This window comes from Aythya ferina (genome assembly GCF_964211825.1).
Source record: "Aythya ferina genome assembly, chromosome: 11".
Classification (NCBI taxonomy): Eukaryota; Metazoa; Chordata; class Aves; order Anseriformes; family Anatidae; genus Aythya; species Aythya ferina.
Window position 1 is genome coordinate 4,846,384 of NC_140307.1, and position 19,529 is coordinate 4,865,912.

The window sequence follows — 19,529 nt, forward strand, 5'->3', positions numbered from 1 at the left end:
GTTTAGCTAATTCTGCAATATTTTTCAAATACCTGACTTCACCCTGTCTTTACAAGTAATTCTGCAGTCATTGGGGCTACATGCAGGGGCAGCATAAAGAAAGCAAGTCTCTAGACTGTGCAGACTAGTAGTAATGATGATACACTCATACAACACAAGTGCAACACAAGTTCCACAGAGTGGCACAGAGTCAGAGTTGTCTATTTCTGAAAAACAGGTGTGGGACAATCAGTATTTAGAACATGTTTTAGTTTCCATACAGTCTTCGTAATCCACAAAGTCCAAAATAACTTTTTCTCCCAGAAGCTTCATACCACTATGATGAATTCTTTCTAATCACTATTTTATATAGTACCTTCTCCCTTATTTCAGTTGATCACAATTCCTTAGCTTTTTTGATAGACATATGTTGATATGGAAGAGGATTTAATGGTATCATCCATATGGACAGTGGGATCCACAGCCAGATTTTCAGAGCTAATCAATAAGATTTTCAACAGAGTCGGAGGGAGTTGCAAGTGATTAGAACTTCTGAAAATTGAGCCAATTGTGAATAGAGAACGGAGCTGCTGCATGTTTGCTTGCAGGATATACATTACCTTGCAGAACAAAGGCATACTTTTAACAGACATTACACGTTCAATTACTGTTAGATACACTTTAAAATATTAATTAAAATTGGAGGGGATAATGGTGTGGTTTTTTGATCTTTAATAAAAGATAAAGAGTCTAAGCCACAGCTAGTGCAACTGAGTTCACTAACACCAACAGACTTCTCTCTGCCAACAGGCACTAGCCTGGATATCGGAACATAGCACCTCACTCTCTCCTCCTTAAAACTAAACTAAAAACATTCTAGTGAGTTTCAACAGCAAAACTTGTTTTGCCACAATTTGTCTGCATGCCCAAGACAGCATATGCAAAATGATTTTTTGTACTATCACAATGACAATATTATAGGCTTATCATTTTTAATTGACTTTATGACTTATAAAAATATTCCTACAATCCTGATTTACATCAGTTTAGAAACAGCTTAACACACAGCTATGAAATATTCATCCCTGTTACATTCAAATTTTAAAATATATGATGAAGAGCCTGGCTAACAGATAAAGCAGAGTTCCCAGAATATTAAAAGCACTCAAGCTTTTGCAAGGATCCTTAACCGACAAATAAATAAATGCTGCTTTTGAAATCAGACTTGTTTCATCCCCCTCCCTTCCCCTGAGAACTCAAAGACACCCCTACAACCAAACACTATTATAATGAAGCCAATTTTGTCCTTAGTAGTTTTATCAAACCTTTAATACCACATTAGCTGCTTAATATACAATGAATGTAGAAACAGAACAGCTCTAGCACCCAACTGCATTCTCAGTAGAGATGAAGGAAAAATTTGCAAAAAAAATCATTTATCAGATTAATGCAGCTGCTTTTGCTGCATCATGAAATAGCCACAAGCTTTCTGCAAATGGAATAATAATAGTAGTCATAAAAAATAGAGCATGCATGCCATGGTTTGTTCTAATTAACGTTTTAATTTGGGATACTGCCTCAGTGGTGATGTCTGGTATATCACATGACAGCATTTCCTCTCTTCGATTGGGCATTGCAAGGGCATTTGTGGTGCAAGTTTTACATGCAAACCTTAAAGGGACAATTGTGAATATATACGAACACAACTGGTGTTCCCACTAAAATTCAGTTATGTAGATGCTGACATGTGTTTAACGAGAGCAATTCATTTCAACACCTAAGTGTTAAGTATTTTCTAATTTCTTCTAGCTTTTAAGCCACAATCAGCTATAAAGTCAAATTTATTAATTTGAATAAAAGCTTCACATACAATGTAATTTCACCAGACTTACACAGATAAATTAAGGCACAAAGATTTTGCAAGTTCCATGTCATTGACTCTGACTGTTCTGTTTCAAGTCTCACATGGGAAGTGGCAAGCTTTAAAATGGTATATGCGCTCAAATCATGATGTGATTTTAGTACTTTGTTTCCCATCAATTTTTAAATTAATTATCTGGAAGCAAGCAGCGGTTCATTTTTGGTCATGGACTTTTTGATTAGAAGCTGTGACCCTTTATGCCTTTTTGGCATGCTCTATACAACACCAATGACATGCAGCATGACCTCTGACACCTGATTCAACAAAAAGTAACTCCCCGACAGATCTTTCATATTCAGCAATCTCTTTGTTACACCGGGACACTTATCCAGTTCCATCCCTTAAAATCTGCCCTGTCTCCTCATTTCTCCCCTACCCCCTCCTACTCAGAAACTTATTTGGTTGCAACATTTCTGTCCTTCCATTTGTGCCTCTCCTTCTGTTTTTACAAACTTTACACTATACCATCGTCCCATATGTTTGTGCTGCACACAAGGAGGTTTCTTTAGAAAGCGCTGATGCTAATTATAAATTTAATTTGCATTTTAATTAGAATGGTAGCAAATTAAAAGCGTGGCAGCTGGAGAATTTTGAACGCTTTGCAGAGATTTGGTGTCAGTATCTCCCTGCTTCTGACTTCGCTCTCTTTTCATTTTTCCCCTCACTATCTTTCATTCACACAAACATATTGGCAATTTTTCTCCTCTCTTGTTTCTTTTTTTTGTCTATTTTTTATTTCTCCATTTTCCCCCCAAGGATCAAGTTATAAATTATTTCTTTTTTGTACTGATAAACAGTATACTCTTGTCTTGTGCCAGTACACCATGTACTGTAGTGATAGTGCAGCTTTTAAGTGAGCTTTTGTGAGGCTCTGTCAGTGCTGCCCTATTTTGCTATTTATATCTGCAGTTTATTTACAGGTAGGAATCTATTCTATACCCCCTTGACTAATTTCAAATTCCAGACCTTAGCAGCAAACTCTAGCCTAGCCCTAGACATTCCATTTTCACATGCTACAAATTTGCAGCAAGTCTGTGGAACCTTAACAAAAGCCATTCAGAATGCATTGGGGACTGCTCAACTTTATTCTTCACTTAGCAAATGCAGCATTTGGTGTGCTTTTGGACAAAAGGCTGAAGTAATCTGTCAGTCTTTCGGTCCATATAATGGCATATATTCTCTCCCGGCGCTGTCTTTAATTTGCTATGTGAGCATGTCTGGTTTTAGTACTCACGTGAGCACATTTAGTCAGTTCTGTCATTTTCCCTATGTTGCATCTCCATGGTCATTTTCATTCCTTCTGTTCGCTTCCCCCACGGTGTCCTTGCTCAATAATTTTCATTAATTGATTGACAGCTCTGATAGACCCAACTAACCTCTATCTCACTCTCATGTCGGTTTTTAAATAAGTACTTGTACGTCCAATGACCTTGTCGCCTCATCAGATATCAGAAAATGAGCATGCAGATATGGAGGAAGCTGATTAGCAAAATAAGGAAGATCTCACTTCTGGCGTTAGTCCATAATAAGCTCTGACAACTAACTTTACATTTGCTTCTTTAAAGGCATTTAAAACAAAAGGGACCAACAAATGTGGGATAAATAGATCTTAACCAGTTTCTGAAGCACTGGCTCCAGTACAACGAAGATTTAGAACATTACTAACATAACAGCTTTTCTGGAAAGCTGTAAAATAAGCTGCATTTCCAACATGGGTCTATTTAAACTTTACTTAGAATTAAAACCACTAAAACAAGTCAATTTTGAATTACTTGTACAACACTGTTTAGCCTCACATTCCCCCCATGAAAAGAGGGGTGAATGTGTAAATAAAATTACATTATCTTTAGTTTTGTTTAGCATACAGCTAAATGATTTATGGAATACCAGTGATCTTTCACTCAGTATAATTGAAATTCCAAAAATCCTGTTTTTTTATACACACATCTAAATCACCAGATTCACAGGTATGCTTTCATGAGAAATTGTCCTTGTAGAAAATAACATTTAAATGAAGGCTTCAAAAAGCATTATTTTTATTTTCAAAATGGTAAGCTGAGTCATGGTGACACATGCAGAAGAACTCTTGCAGGTGTAGAAATGAATCCAGCTCCACTGAAGCCCATTTTATCGCCTTTACCACAATGCCACTCTCCTTTTTTATTGCAGATCACCGCAACCTTGTAAGTCTTGTTCAGAATATAGATAGAGCTTTATCTAGTGGTATTTCAGTTTTTTGAAATAGCTCAATGATACCAAATGACATTCTCACTGAATGTGCTTAAATGAGCAAGCTTAACAGAACAACTCACCATAAAACACTGTTTAGCAAATAGTAAAATCCAACCTATGTTTGCAGCAGCTATTTGAGCTACAAATCTTTTAAAACCAGAAGAAAGATAGATCCTCCATTGGCAAAGGGGGAATGAGGTCCACTGAAATTTCATCTTTACTTGTTTTTTTCCCGCCTTGCAGTAATCATTACCTTCTAATGAGATTCACCTAATTCTGGAAGCTACAAGAGCTATCAAACACCCAACTCTTCTGATTGCAGGCCTCACCACAGCGTTCACACCACAATCACCTATGCACCATATTCTGTACCAACGCCTTCCAAACTAATGAAGTAACCATATTATGACTGAACCATCAGTAACACTGATTCCATGGATTTAGAGAAATACATGCAACTCTAAACAACCTGGAAAAACTCTTGGCTTTGAGATTTGAAGTTTTTATTCATAACTATTGAAGTCACGCGATGACATGTTGTTGGGGTGTTTTATTTACTTCGAAATCTTATTCAAGAGCTTAAATTAAATTCCCTTTTAAGAAGCAAAACTGGCAGACCCAGTCATTTACAGAACACAAGAGTCTGACCATGCTTAGCTAAAACCGTAACTGGAGTTCCCAAATGCAAGCAGATAATTACTCTGATGTGAATCTGTGCCCAGTTTCACATCAGCATAACTCCAGACCTTTCGGTAGAGTCATTCCTTATTCTGCTAGTAGGAGAAAAAACAGTATATAGCCTTGAAAAACAAAAGGACCAAAGCTGATACTAACAACCTTGTCCTCAAGTACAGGAATAACTTAATTCTCTCTATATTTTTGCTCTTGAATAGATGAAAGGTTTCTTTCTGTAGAAACAGAAAGTTTCTTTCTGAAAGGCTTTTCTGTATGAGAAAGAAGTATTCTGCTGTCTCCCACTAGACTGAAGGCAAGACAGGAAGATGGAAAAGGCAAAAAAGTCAAAAAATTGCCTAAAAAGGCAAGAGAGCAAGAACTAGGGACAACAAGGAAAATAAGACCATTTCTAGAATTAGCATAAATAGTGTAGGCATGTTCTAGTATTTATGCTTCAATACTTTATGGAATGATATTTAGTGGCTTATTAAGATTAGCCAGCTTTTTGGTGTGGCAATATACCTTGATTTTCAGAAAGCACGATGCCTGGGGTGGTTTAAGTCTGGATTTTCATACAGTCAGACCGATAGAAAATTAGTTTGCATTTTCATGTTAGCACTCTACCTTGGCACATCACTAATAAGAACAAAAAGATTTAAAACGATAAATTAACTTCAAAAAGAGAAGAAGCATGTGACAGACAGCATGTAAAATTTAAAACACTGCATAACATGCCGCAATGGAAATCAAATGTATTTCTAAAAATGCTTTATTTTTACAGTATGCTTTGTTTTTGCAATTTCATTTCAAAAAAATCTTCCATCCAATTTGCAATTTCTATCTGTACAGGATTCAAATCCTAAGTTTCTCTGTGCCAGGGGACTTGAAAGCAAATGCCTATTTCTGAAAATCCCCTTCCATGAAGAACTTTCCTTAGGTAAACACTTCCATTAATTTTGAAAGCCTTCTGGGCTACCAACAAAAATTTAGTGACCTCAGTGAAAGTAATCACATGGGTTTAGACTAACTATTTATATAAGTAAAGGTTTGCAGAATCTAAATCAACTGAATTATCTCCAAGAGATCTAACTTCCGTAAGTGGTAAGTAGTACTAGGCAAAATGTTGATATTTTGTTACCCTAATTAACCTTGTATTTTAATCATATTATTGCATAGTAAAGTTCTAATTTCTATTCCACTGCTATATGCTCTGGAATACCCTTCTCCTCTGGAAGATAAACAAATTAAAACAAGTTCAACTGTTGGATAAGCTCTGTTCAACTGAATTTCTTATAGTAACTTTTTATTATGAAATTGTCCATGGAGTACACAGCATTCTCCAAATTACAAGTCTTCCACCTTAGCACTTTGGAAAGGCTTGGATTTTATTTCATGTAAGTTTTTGCAGCTGTACAAAATACTTTCATTAACCCAAGAATGGATTATTTGGAGTGCTAATTAATTGATTCTTCAAAATGCCAATTGACATACTCCTAGGGAAAACCTGATCTAAGCAACTATGTTAATCAAGCTATTGTACTTACGGTTCTGTCTGAATATCAGACCATCTGAAATGAGGAGAACTTTGCCATTACTATCCTGGACCTCTTGTGGGCAACTAATTAATATGAGTAGACTATGACAGTTGCACTTGTACATTCACTGTACTGCCTGACAATAACTCTATAAAATTACATTTCAGCTAAAGAATGGAAACAGTGTTAAATACCATTATTTGCCTTCCTTTGATGTCTGAGAGTCATTATGAAAGCAATTACAGCAGTTTCTCTGTCTGTATGTCTACAGGGTATTTATCTGTATCTGTCTGAGTCCTTTGCCAGGTGGAGAATATATGGCATATTAAAGACAAGGGAATTCAGCCTCAATTATCAGACTATGAACAGAAGAAACAAAATCAGAGTTTTGCAGATGATCCTGCCAGAAAACAGTAATTTAATATTAAAGGCAGGCAATCTGGGGAAAATTTGCCCAGTGCAGAGTCTTTTTATTTTAATATTATTGAATTCCCTCTTCCTTCCATTGTCCTGTTTTGTTTTCTGTTCTTTTAGCTTCCATGTTTTCTACTACCACTGCTCACTTTAAATAAGCTTATGCCAGGTCTGACAGTCTCACTAACAAGACTTATTTTGTAAATCCTACTTTTTGTTTCTTAATTACATGCAGTTATTCTGCCATCTAAGAACCTCTTAATGGAAACAACAGATTCTAAGTGGGGCGAGGCCATATGAGGCAACATGCTGACAGGAGAGTTAGGAGCTTTGTGCTACTTACAGGCTGAATAAAATACATAGTCTTCTGTGCCTAATCATTATTTTACTGACCCCTGTGGTAGTATGGTTAGGTCCATAGGTTGTCAGATGAATGAAGAGTGCTATTCACTTTACACATGGGGACCAACGCAAAATGTATCCCTTGGAATCATTCAACTGTGATCCCACAGGTGATAATTCTCAAGTTACTTTTGTATACCAGCAAGTTTAGAACTGACCAGAAAAATTAAAGAGTGCTGTCAAAGACCTTTGAAAAATTTTGCAACCAGACATATATACAGAAAGCATGAATGTATTGATTTTTCACCTGAAAAAAAAATAGTAGTTCTGTTTGTTTTCTGCGTATTGAAGTTACATCCACCATTGCATCCACCATTCCTTCATAACTTGCAGTCACAGATATTTTACCATCTTCTCCATCTGGTAGTCTATACTAATAAACCCAGTTCTGAAATAGGCAACCTCACCACAAATCTCAATCCTTCTATTTCACCAGGAACTAGAGCTTTCAGTATTTTTAGAAGTAAACTCCTATGACAAGATTTAGTAACTGTTGTCTGTGCATGAAAGCATCAGAGAATGCTGTGAGTTACACACATAAAAGAAATGCCTTGGTATCTCCAAATGGATTATCCAACTGTACCAGACACAGAATGGAGAGTAATACAGACCTGAATGAAAACTGTTATTCAGGGCTGACGATGCTAATTTATCTTAGTTGCCTGCTATCCATCATAATTTATTTGAAGATCTATTGAATGTATCTATAAATCCTTTTATTTATTTATTTATTTTCATATTTATTTATTTATTTTCAGAGCAGCTGAGGGAGCTGGGATTGTTCAGCCTGGAGAAAAGGAGGCTCAGGGGCGACCTTATCGCTCTCTATAGGTACCTTAAAGGAGGCTGTAGCGAGGTGGGGGTTGGTCTGTTCTCCCACGTGCCTGGTGACAGGACGAGGGGGAATAGGCTTATGTTGCGCCAGGGTAGTTTTAGGTTGGATCTTAGGAAGAACTTCTTTACTGAAAGGGTTGTTAGACATTGGAACAGGCTGCCCAGGGAAGTGGTGGAGTCACCATCCCTGGAAGTCTTCAAAAGACGTTTAGATGTAGAGCTTAGGGATATGGTTTAGTAGGGACTGTTAGTGTTAGGTCAGAGATTGGACTCGATGATCTGGAGGTCTCTTCCAACCTAGAAATTCTGTGATTCTGTAGCTCAAATTTCTGATGCTTTGTTTTGTTTTGTTTTAAATGGAAAGGCAGGAACATTACTAGTGTCATGCTTCTCATCAAACATGATGCCTATTCTGAAACTTGGGTAATATCTGTAGGAACAGCCTTGAGCATGTAATAGACAGCTTTTTCATACTATTCAGATTATTTGAAGGTATGTAATATTTTAAAAGGTTCTAGGGGCCAGTTACACAAAAGGTATAATGGTGTTGGACTATATAAGCTACCACCAGATGAAGTTTGGCCTAGTCTTGGAGAAACATCTGGAACTACGTATCTTATGGTTAAGCTAATGTCACCGTTTTCTGTAATATCACAATCTCAGGGAGGTACCAGCAAAAAAAACCTAGGACAGCAGTTTGCTGGAGGTGCCTTGAGGTACAGTCCTACCTGCTACAGTCCTTCCACCCACCTCCTGTCCTACTGACTCAGCACTGTCACTCAAGTGCATGTACCTGTGCAACACAGAACTCTGCTTCTATTGCTCTAAAGCTTATGCTTCCAAGGCCACAAGATGATACACTAAGATGTCATTGGTAATGAGTCCAAATTATCCATTATACTCAAACTGCTTATGCTTGTGCTTTTAGCACATTTAAATATTAGATACCATGTGCAATTTTATCAGGATCCCTGGATTTTTTTCCAGCTGCACTTTTTTTTTTTTTTTTAAACTTTTAAAGAAAGCAATTATTACACTACAGACATTTCCTTATACCCTTCTCAGACATTTTACCAGCAACCTCATGTTACAATACTGTTTCTGTCCTGTAAGTGCATATCCTGGTATCGGTCATCGGAAATCTTGCCACTAAGTCTTGTAAAATTAGAATGTTTAAAAGAAACATGTATGCATGTGTGTGCATATATACACATATGAGATACAAGAATTTTGCTTACAAAGATTAATAAGTCTCACTAAGACATGAAGACCTTAATACCTTATGAGTAGAGATAGTGTGGCAAAGGAGGAAAGGATTTAATGATAGTATTAGACATTTTACAGTATAAATATCTTCTTGATTAATTAAATCTGTGAAGTATATTATCCTACCCTGAGGAAACGATGATATTCAACAATGTTTTTTTTGTAAAGGAAAAAAAAAAATTAAAACCAAACAACTTGCTTTTGATATTTAACCTACGAAAAAATAGGTAGTGAAAAATATTTCATGAACTTGTATAAACAAAGAAATTTGATTCATTCCTTTAATTAAAAAGAAACAATGCAACTTGCAAGAAACACACTTATTTTGTTCAAAAAAGAAGATTAATACAGGTTAAAAAGGCTTTCTAGTTTTACCAAATTAATACTGTGTTTAATTATATGAGATTAAAATTTCATTATACATTATACTTTAATTGGTATAGAAGGGGCCAGAGGTTAAAACCTTTGCACGAGTTACCTTTTGTGCTGTTCCAATATCTAATAACATAGCAGTTTTAAATTATAAACCCTGACAAAATTTAACAAGTTTCTTACATGTTTTAATTTTACCCTAGTAATCTTTTATGTGGAGCTGCAGTGTTCCTGAGGTCATAATCCTGGATGATGAAACAAGCCGAGACAGAAATCATTACAAAACCAAAGTGGCTGAACATTAGTGGATTACGGTAAAGGTGCTACCGGAACTCAAACCATCAACTATAGGTTTAGCCATAGCTACTTTACAACAGTTACATGCTGTAGTAAATAAAACACACTGGTAAATAAAACACCTTTCTGCCCCCTAAACAAGCAGGTATACTTTCAAAAACACTAGGAACTTCTTCTCAGGAAGAGATCAAATAAATCTAGAGGTTATTTCTTCCAAATGGATAAAGTGGCCTTGAACTGTTTAACCACTGATGCTGTGTCCTAAAAGAGGGATTTTCAGAGGGCTTCAAATGGGTTTACACATATAAATCTCTAAAGGAATTAAGACACCTACTCCAGAGGTGTTTAGAAAACCCAGCAATACTTAGAACAAGGTTTCTTGAACATATTTCTTGAACTTAAACAAGAAGAGGACCTGCTTCCAGGACAAACATATCCCCATTTTAAAAATGAAGCAAGCAATTTTATTGATATGTATGAGTAATGGTTTGCTGGTAAACTAATATCATTCCCACCTTACCTTCTCTCTATGCCCAAACCTAGAACAAACCAGGCTAGTGCAATTATTTGGGTCTGGAGAGTTGGTTCTTGGACTAAGAATGTTGATGTGCGAGTCTGTGAATAGGTGAGATTCTTCCAGTGATCCCAAACTAGTAATTTATCCTTGCTACAATGGATCATTTGAACAGCCCTCATTCCTGAACAATCCAAGGAAAAAAAAATATCTCTGCTTTGTATGAATGAGAAATCGTCTGGCTGATGTAAGAATAGGGAACAAAAAGCTTCTTTTGGGGAATCTGTACTACCTTCTACTTCTGCAGTGACCCACAGGGCTATCTATTACGATTGAATTGAGTGATTATTGATTACCCTTTACTATCGACAAAGTCAGTGTGTATATGGATTACCTGCCATATAAATGCCAATCACAAGAATTTAAAATGCTTTGGACCATCAAGAAAATACAAAACAGCTTCCTAATGCATATTTTGTTGTTTGTTTCCATCCTATATCTCTGTGCTTGTGCATTTTGAAAATTAAAAATCAACTGCTAGTTTGTATGGCAATCCACTCAGCTCAGTGTCAACATCATGTAAGCTGCATATACAAGTAAAAGTCTGTTTGGTGCTATCCCAAAGTGACCCGTTGAATAGGGGTTTGCTTGTGTTGTTGAACTGAGGTGAGAACAGAGTTCTAATTACCTGTTTGTGTGTTTTTTTTTTTTTCCCTGCAATAGTTTACAGTTGGATCTCATTATTGGATAACTGTTTAATCAACTCCAAAAAATACAGTATAATTAGTACTGCAGATACACTATGAGGCAAACAGTTGCAAGAATAACAGAAGCCTATTTGGTTCAAACAAGATACAAGAAATCAAACACTAAAAGAATACATGTTCACATGATTTTAAATTCTTACACTACATATCTAGATATTAAAAGCTGTTCAGGGTCCCATTTGAAGTAAATTAACATAACTTCATTTAAATCAACAGATATGTACTGATTTGCACAGTATGAGACTTTGACCCACACGTTTTTTTAGTAGCATACCAACTTTAAGCCTGATAATGTTTTTGTTGAAAAAGAACACTTCAGACAGCTTTTTGTGTGCTTAATGAAATTCAGGATGAGGCCTTGTACAAGTAACTATGGTGAGCAATTTTAAACTACCTTCTTCATTAAAAGGACAAACTTTCACAGCCGGTAAATGAAATCCTGTAATTAAAACATGTTTGTTTAAAAAAAAAAATCTGGAAAGGTCTTGGACAGTGAAATAATATCCTTTAGATTAATGTTTAATTGAAAACAGTATTTACTGCTCTGGTGCATTTGATAGAGCTCTTTGCTGTGTTTCTTTATGTATAATTGTGTTCTGCAACCAATTTAAAATAACTAGATGAGTGCAGTCCTTATAGAAGGTGAAGATGAGTCCTTGCAAGGATATCAATGTCTACAGGGGTTTCTTTCTAACAGATATGAAAAAGTAATTTCCATTCTGCTACTTTTGTGTGATCCTTTCTGCATATAAAATGCCTTTCACATACATACAAGTCTTTTCACCTGAAGAGAATATTTCCTAAAATACAACATAACCTACCCCAATTTTCCAACATATCTTTGATTTAATGGAAAAAATAGGTGATACTAATTAGCAGTATCAACTTTTTCCTTTAAAAACATAATTAGTTACTTTATAATATATATTAATGTGATTGCTACAGTTATAACAAAAAAAAACAAAACAAAACAAAACAAAAAAACAGATACAATTCTGAGTTGAGTATGGAACATACACATAGTTTTAAAAAGATTTCCTGAGGGGCTTCTGAAATGCCCTGACTACAAAGTACAAACCCCAAAGCAGAGTTCTGAAAATGCCATTCTAATATTATGTGGCCTCCAATCCAATAAAAACATTTCCAAAACCTTTTATCACTGTCCAAATCTTAGTAACATCTAATTAGGTGGAAGACCCTAATTCACTTCAGCAAGCTCAGTTTCAGGTATTTGAATTGGTACCATTGCAAATTGATTAGTTGAACTCAACTGGGTTCTACTTCAGGCTCTCCCATCACAGCATTTTTTACTCTTTGGCTTTTCTAGTTACCAAAACACTGCAGGAGAAGCAGACATTTTTGGTGTTGTTGCTGGGTATCTCTTGGAATGCAACAATCTTGGGGGAAAAAAAAATCAAAAACTGAGATTCTTATCCTGACTCCTCTTTCTTATACAATATAGCTGTTTCTGGAGCTCATTATGGACAAATTGCAGAGGGAAAATTAAGGAGTATTGACACTTCTCCCAAAGCTATTAGAGGTATCACAGGTTTTAGCAGATTTAGAATTACAAAGCTATTTGACCTACTCTGCCTAAGAACCCAAAATTTGGCCATACTACTTGAAGCATTAATGAGCTGTTTTCAATGATTATCCTATCTGCTTCCTCATTCCTCTGACAATTTCTCTTGTTGTATCTTTGACCAAGTTTAGTTTAGATGCTCTCAGATCAGTGACCCTGTCTGTCTTCATGCGCATAAAAGATGAGTTTACTACGATTCTATTGAACTAGTAATAATAATACAGTGTAGCAGAATTTATCCCAGAGTATCAAATTGGAGCATAAAGATACTGCATTTTTAAAGGAATTTTTAAAAGAGGGAAGGGGACTTCAGTATGACTTATTTGAATGTGAGTGACTTATTGTCTCCCCCTACAAACCCACAGCCTGATTGCATTTAGTATATTGGCCTATTGTTATAGACAAGAGAATGTCCAACTCTCTCAAGGTTAATTGACTGCTGTTCTTTGAAATATACATGAGAAACTTTATTGACTATCTTGCATCCGACCTCACCTGTCACACAGGAGGAGGACAGAAACAGGGGAAAGAACTCCACAAAAGGATAAGAAGGACAAAGGTGAAATGCACTAGATTTTTCCAAAAATCTTTTCCCTAATTATTTGTTGTTGTCCTGTGTGTTTTCTTGAATTTGCCTTTTTATGAACAGAAAGTCTGTAATTTTTAAGAGAGATTTCTCCTAAAAATTTACAAAATTAACTTGTACTCCTAGTACCACAGGATATAAGGACAGCTAAAACCAATGAGACATCAGTATGCAGATGGACAAGATCTTTTGTAAAATGAACATTTGTATATAAGCATTTCCTAAGAACAGCAATTTCTTCACGCACATGTAAATGGTATGGAAATACATAAGTCTACACTGTTACAAACTTTCATAAGTAATTACTTTTATTTTTTATTTTTTTAATTTAATTTTATTTATTTTTTTTTTTAGGTATTATTAAAGCAGGACCTGAGTTACCTAAATCATGCAAGGATAAAATGAGAAACATCTCATGTTGGCATGGAAGCATTCCTGACAGAGTTCCATAAGGAGAGTAAATTAGACCATTTAATCATCCCTGAAGTGATACATACAACTTCCCTAGGTCTTCTACATCAAATCTGGGCCTGGTGATATTAAACTAGAATATGCAACTACATCCGGAAAAGTTGTATAAATTACCTCTAAGAGTTTTGTGACTGTCACACGTGGTCTGCATACATGGATCTAAAAGTACAGCATCTCTTGGAGACACCTCACAGAAGAAATACTATTGCATTGGAAGTGACAACCAAAACTGTAGCCTTTCCAAGCTCAAATCTTCAAGGGATTTAATTAGATTTATACTAAATATTATTATTGAGGTTTGAATGTTCTTACACCAAGCAACTATCTGTAATTGTTACCTTCAGGTCACCTTGAAAATAGTTCCGCAAAGAAAAACTTAAACAAAATTTATTTCTCGGATAAAAAACACGCATTATTTTGTAAAACACTATGTCACTCCACACAACAGCAATTATTGTTATACTCAAATTGGTAAAAGGGTTTACCTTAGATTGCTGACACAGTCCTATCCACACAGAATATCCCCCGAAGAGCATATATAAGCCAAACACACATCTGATTTTTAACACATTCAATGACTTATTTCTCCACAATAACAACTCTGCACAAGACATTTTTGATGACAATGAGATAACCCCTTGTAATGCCTCCACCATGATAACTGGATTTTTGCTAAGCTTTCCATGACCAAATTACAGCCATAATGATGACACACTGCACACCACTGCCAAACAGCATAAAATGACACCTGCTTACAACAGCTTGAAATGGAACTTGTCAATATGACCAGAAACATTACCAATAACTAAGAGACTTATTGAAGCTTACTTCTCTTGCATAGTACCTGCTCAGCTTCACAGCCTTACAGAACCAGAACATAACTTTATACCAGCTGAAATCTCTGAGATCAAAGAAGAATTTTTATCTCATTGATATAACAATAATGAAAAGCTATCCATATCACACGAAGGCGTACCACTACAACAAATCCAATTAAATCTCTTTGGACTGGTTTCAACCTCCATCTATACTCCATACTACAGAAAATCCACACACTCATGCTGTGCAAAAGCCATAGGTACAATATTTTCATTACCCAGTTCAGCACTGTGAGGTTAAAAAATGCCAATGTCCTATTCCCTTTTAAAATCTCTTGTCTCCTACCCCCTACCTGCCAGCTGTATAAAGTATTTCCCTTGCCACTAATTCTGATAGCATGCCCTAATTAACTCATTTTATCTTTTGGTATAAATCAATTACAATTAAAATATAGTTTGTCAAGCCTCAGCGGAGTATTGTTTCATGTTAAAAACATTTTCACTCATGAGAGAAAGTGTGATTAACTTCAATAGAAAGCTTAAAGTTCAACTTACTATGAGCTGAGGGAATCAAGTACGATTCTTCCTTCACAGAACACTTCAAGCTTTGTCTCAAGGAAAATAAAGGAGTGTAGAGCTATACCCTGGTCACTCAGATCCCCAGAATGTGGTAGGACCTAGGAAAAATAAAAAATGAATTTTTTGTTTGCTTGTTTTGTTTGTTTTCATTTTTAAATGTAGTGAGGTGAAACATCTAATGCAGACACAAGCTTTTATGGTATCATACTGTTTGAAACACATTTGAAAAGGTGAAATAGTATATTTAATTTCATGTGGTAGATAAAAATACAACAAGTCAAATTTCCAGCTACAGGTAAGGGATTCAATTTCTTCAGCCATGAGGTGAAGCAGAAGAAAGCCTGTCAAAGCTGCGCCATTTTAACAGAATCACAGGTCTGTTGCCAGTACTGTCCCAAAATCTATCACCACATGAATAATTTTAAACATTATCGAACATACAGTGGAAGAGCCTTCCAGCCCACAACAGTTTTCTTTTCCCCCCTAAATAGACTTGATAGAGAAGGGTCAAAACATGATGAAGCGAGGCCTTACCAAGACATGTGTGACTAGAATTTTTTCTTTTTTTTTTCCCCTTAGACATTTTTGGTAACATATCCCCACTACAGCAACACTGCAAATCCTGATCTAATGGAGTTCAGCAGTCCTATTTGGTATAAAAAGCCCTGTTTTGGTCACAGGTACCGTGTTAAACACCACCAGAAACTGCCTTGTGTTGGCCGCAGCCTGTTCTGTCAGCGAGCCCCTGCGCTGGAGCTGGATGTGGCTGAGGCTGTGAGGCAAGGCCTGCGCCATACGGCAAGGTCCATAGGAAGAGGTGCATTATGAAGCAAACAATTGCAAGACATGGAAGGAACCATGCCTGGGGACATAGTTGGAAGTGTGCTCTCAGAGGAATGCTGTGGCTATGGGGGGAAGCTGTGGAGGTGCCCAAGCTGTAGCACAGCACCCCTGAGGGAGCACAGCCTGTGAGCAATCTCACAGGGGCAGGAACACCTCTGAAGTACAACGTGGTGAGGTATCACCTGCCTGTTCCAAACTACTTAATTTCAAGAAAAATGAGAACAAACATGTTTTATAAAGACTCTTCCGTTGCCTGGTTCAGGCTATGAATGGATGCCACTATTATTTATAGCCCATGAGTGATCTATGAGACTGCACATGCCAGAGTTCTCCATGTTGGAATAGTACTCTAAGGACAAAAAATCATACCTGTAACAGAAAATACTATTTACTACTTGTGGCTTAAGAGCACACATGATAGCAAATGCCTTACCTTGCTGTATTCTATAACAGCCTCAAAAAAAAAAAAAAAAAACAAAAAAAAAAAAACAAAACACCTTACTGTTTTCTGGTTATTTATGCCTATGTCATTGCACTTTACTGTACTGGCCTAATTCTATACAATGCACAACTTTATAAAATGTTTACTACATACAAATGTCTGCTGTATGTGTCTGTGCAGCTGTGGCAAAACATTGCAGAGTTGGTTGAAAATACTGGCACTCCTGTGATGCAAAACACTGAACTGGTACAAATATAATCAATGTGTTAAAATACGTTTACAAAACCTGAAGTGCAGCTGTGTCTCAGCATTTTCTGATGAATACAGTCTTACCTGTTCATACCACTTCACCTTATGTTAGATCAAATATCTACCTTTGTACAAGTGGCATAAATTTTTTAGCATTCAAAAAACCCATTCCTTTCTATGCAGGAAATGTGAAAATAAAGCATTTATGACAAACACTTACATTGTAATGAATATGAACACTGTATTTACCATTAACTGGGAGGGGTATTTTGTTGTTGTTGTTATTGCTGCTATCAGAAACTTCAGGTATTTCCTTTATATTTTTATCCTGTAAATTTCCTCGAGTATTTTACTGCATACGTTTGACAAGTACAGCTCTAGATTAGCAAACCGTGGTTTTGTTTGACCCCAACAACCATGTAAGCTTCTAGTTTTCTCTAGTCTAAAATACACTGGAGTATTTTTCTGCTTTCCTGCAGTTTTTAAGTAGATAATAAGTCCCAAACTTCACCAGCCTTTAGCTGAAAGAAGCTTGTCACGGTGGTTGGTAGCTAATGAAGATCCTTTTAGTTTATCTTCATCAATTGTCAAATATTTGAGTCCATGAAGTGGTGTGATGAGGTACAAAGACAGATATTTGAAGGGATTTTAACTCATTTGAGCAATTACATGCTTAACTGCCCTGCGATAATCTGTCAGTCTGAGTCTTTTCTACACAGCAGAAGTGGGGAGTATTAGAATAGCTGGATTTAGAACATAAAGGCCTGGTCTGAATGGAAGAAAGGCACCAGAGAAATTAATTGCCAGTAACAAACAGCAGGGCTGCTTGCAAGTTATATATCACATAGTTACTACCAGCAGTGGTAGAAGCCAGCTGTAAAACAACATACTGGATTGTGACAAAACAGTCGCTGCTATGAAATCAGTGAATACCATGAAGAATTTAAACTAATGTTAGCTAATCAAGTACACTGTATTACATAAATTGTATAGATACAGAGATAAAAATCTTGTATTATATAAATATTTGCTGAATGTAAATCTCAAACAAACAAACATGCTTTTAATGACTGTTCTAGCAGTTATAAGATCTGATCTCATGTTTGTTTATGTATGTCTGTCTGCCATACTCACAGAACATGACACTACTGTAAATTTGGTAATGGAAAAAAAAATGATTCCTTTACATTTTGTTCTTTAGATCTCAAATTATTATTTTTTTATTTTTTTTTTCCCCAAATTATCAAGCAAGTCTGACTGATGTCTATCACCTACAGTGGTATAGGTAAGACTTCCTTAGTCCCAGGAAGTTCCACAGGAAGTCAAGTGAGCACCATTACAGAGAAGCCATCTTACCTGCTCTGGAGAGGCTCAGTGATACTCTGGGCCCCTCTTTCCAGAAACCTGACATACTGTCCTTTTTCTTTTCCTTCTGCTCCCCTCAGGTCCCTGATGCCATCTCATTGCTTCACTGGTTGCCTCCCTCTTTATACAGCCTCCATATCCACGGTTGCATTGCAGAAGAAGTCCTCTCCAGGTCAGAGTCAATGCTCTTGACTGCCAGTGAATATAGGGATGGCACAGTGATATTATCACTGGGAATCCCAGTTCATGACACCTTTTTCCTGCAGTCATAGAATCCTGTCTAATTCAATAACACTCTGAGATTTCCAGTAGTGGGGAAAAATTAGTCCCTGATATGGTCTTTTTACAGCAAAAAAGCAGTTGTTGACATCTGCATGTGATTTTTTAATTCCTCTGGAATTACACCAGGAAACCAGTGTGAAGCATACGGACACATGACTAAAATTGTCCCTCACATGCAAGAATATGTCAAAATACACATACGGAATTCTCTGATTGCCACCCTCGTAACACAAACCATAAATGACAAAGGGCATTTCTGTACAGAGAGGGCCATTTCATTCACATTACTCATGTTAGTTAGGATGTTTATTTTGGATTTGCTGTCTCCCTAAGGTGCCAGCTCTGAGGGAACGAGTTAGCATGGAAGTGTTAGGTACAAAGCAAAAGCCTTTCACCTCAGGGATTGTGCTTCAGTTCTGACCATAGGTCAGAAAGGAAATAAGATAGGTAATCTCAGCTCTGTCCCTAATGACCAGTATTCCACATCACAATGCTACACATGGCTGTCAGCTTCTGCTCAGGAGAGGCCCAGGACACAGCCAGCATGGAGAACTAATTACCCTCCCATCCCAGGGAACAAACGGGCAACCCAGCTCAGCAGGCTGAGATCACTAGCGAGATACAGCAGCAGGCTAATAAAGTGGAGGAGCGTCACATGTATGGCTGTGGCATACAGTTCATGAGGCGCTTTATTTTTCCTTCATTAATGAGGATTTTACTTTAGACTCACTGTATGACATTAACATATTAAAAAAAATATAGAGAGAGCTGATTTATTCAGTGAGCCTGGTGTTGCAAACATCACCTGCCTTTTGTTTTTACAGGCCTAATTCACATGGGCCAAATTAAGTCCAGACTTTTATGAGTGGGGCATAAAGGGCACAAAGAACTGCTTCCCCCATCAGCAGAATAAGGAACTATAAATTGGCTGCTTACACTGGAGAATCCAGAGGTAGAAATTCATGCAGTGCCAGCAGCACTAGTTGGGTCATTTGGGCCACATCTGAGCTGGATGAACTAAGACATGTTCTCATTTCCTCCTAACACCAAGGCAAGGGAACCCAGTAAGGAAGTAAACTCTTCAAAGAGCTGATGCTAAGCATT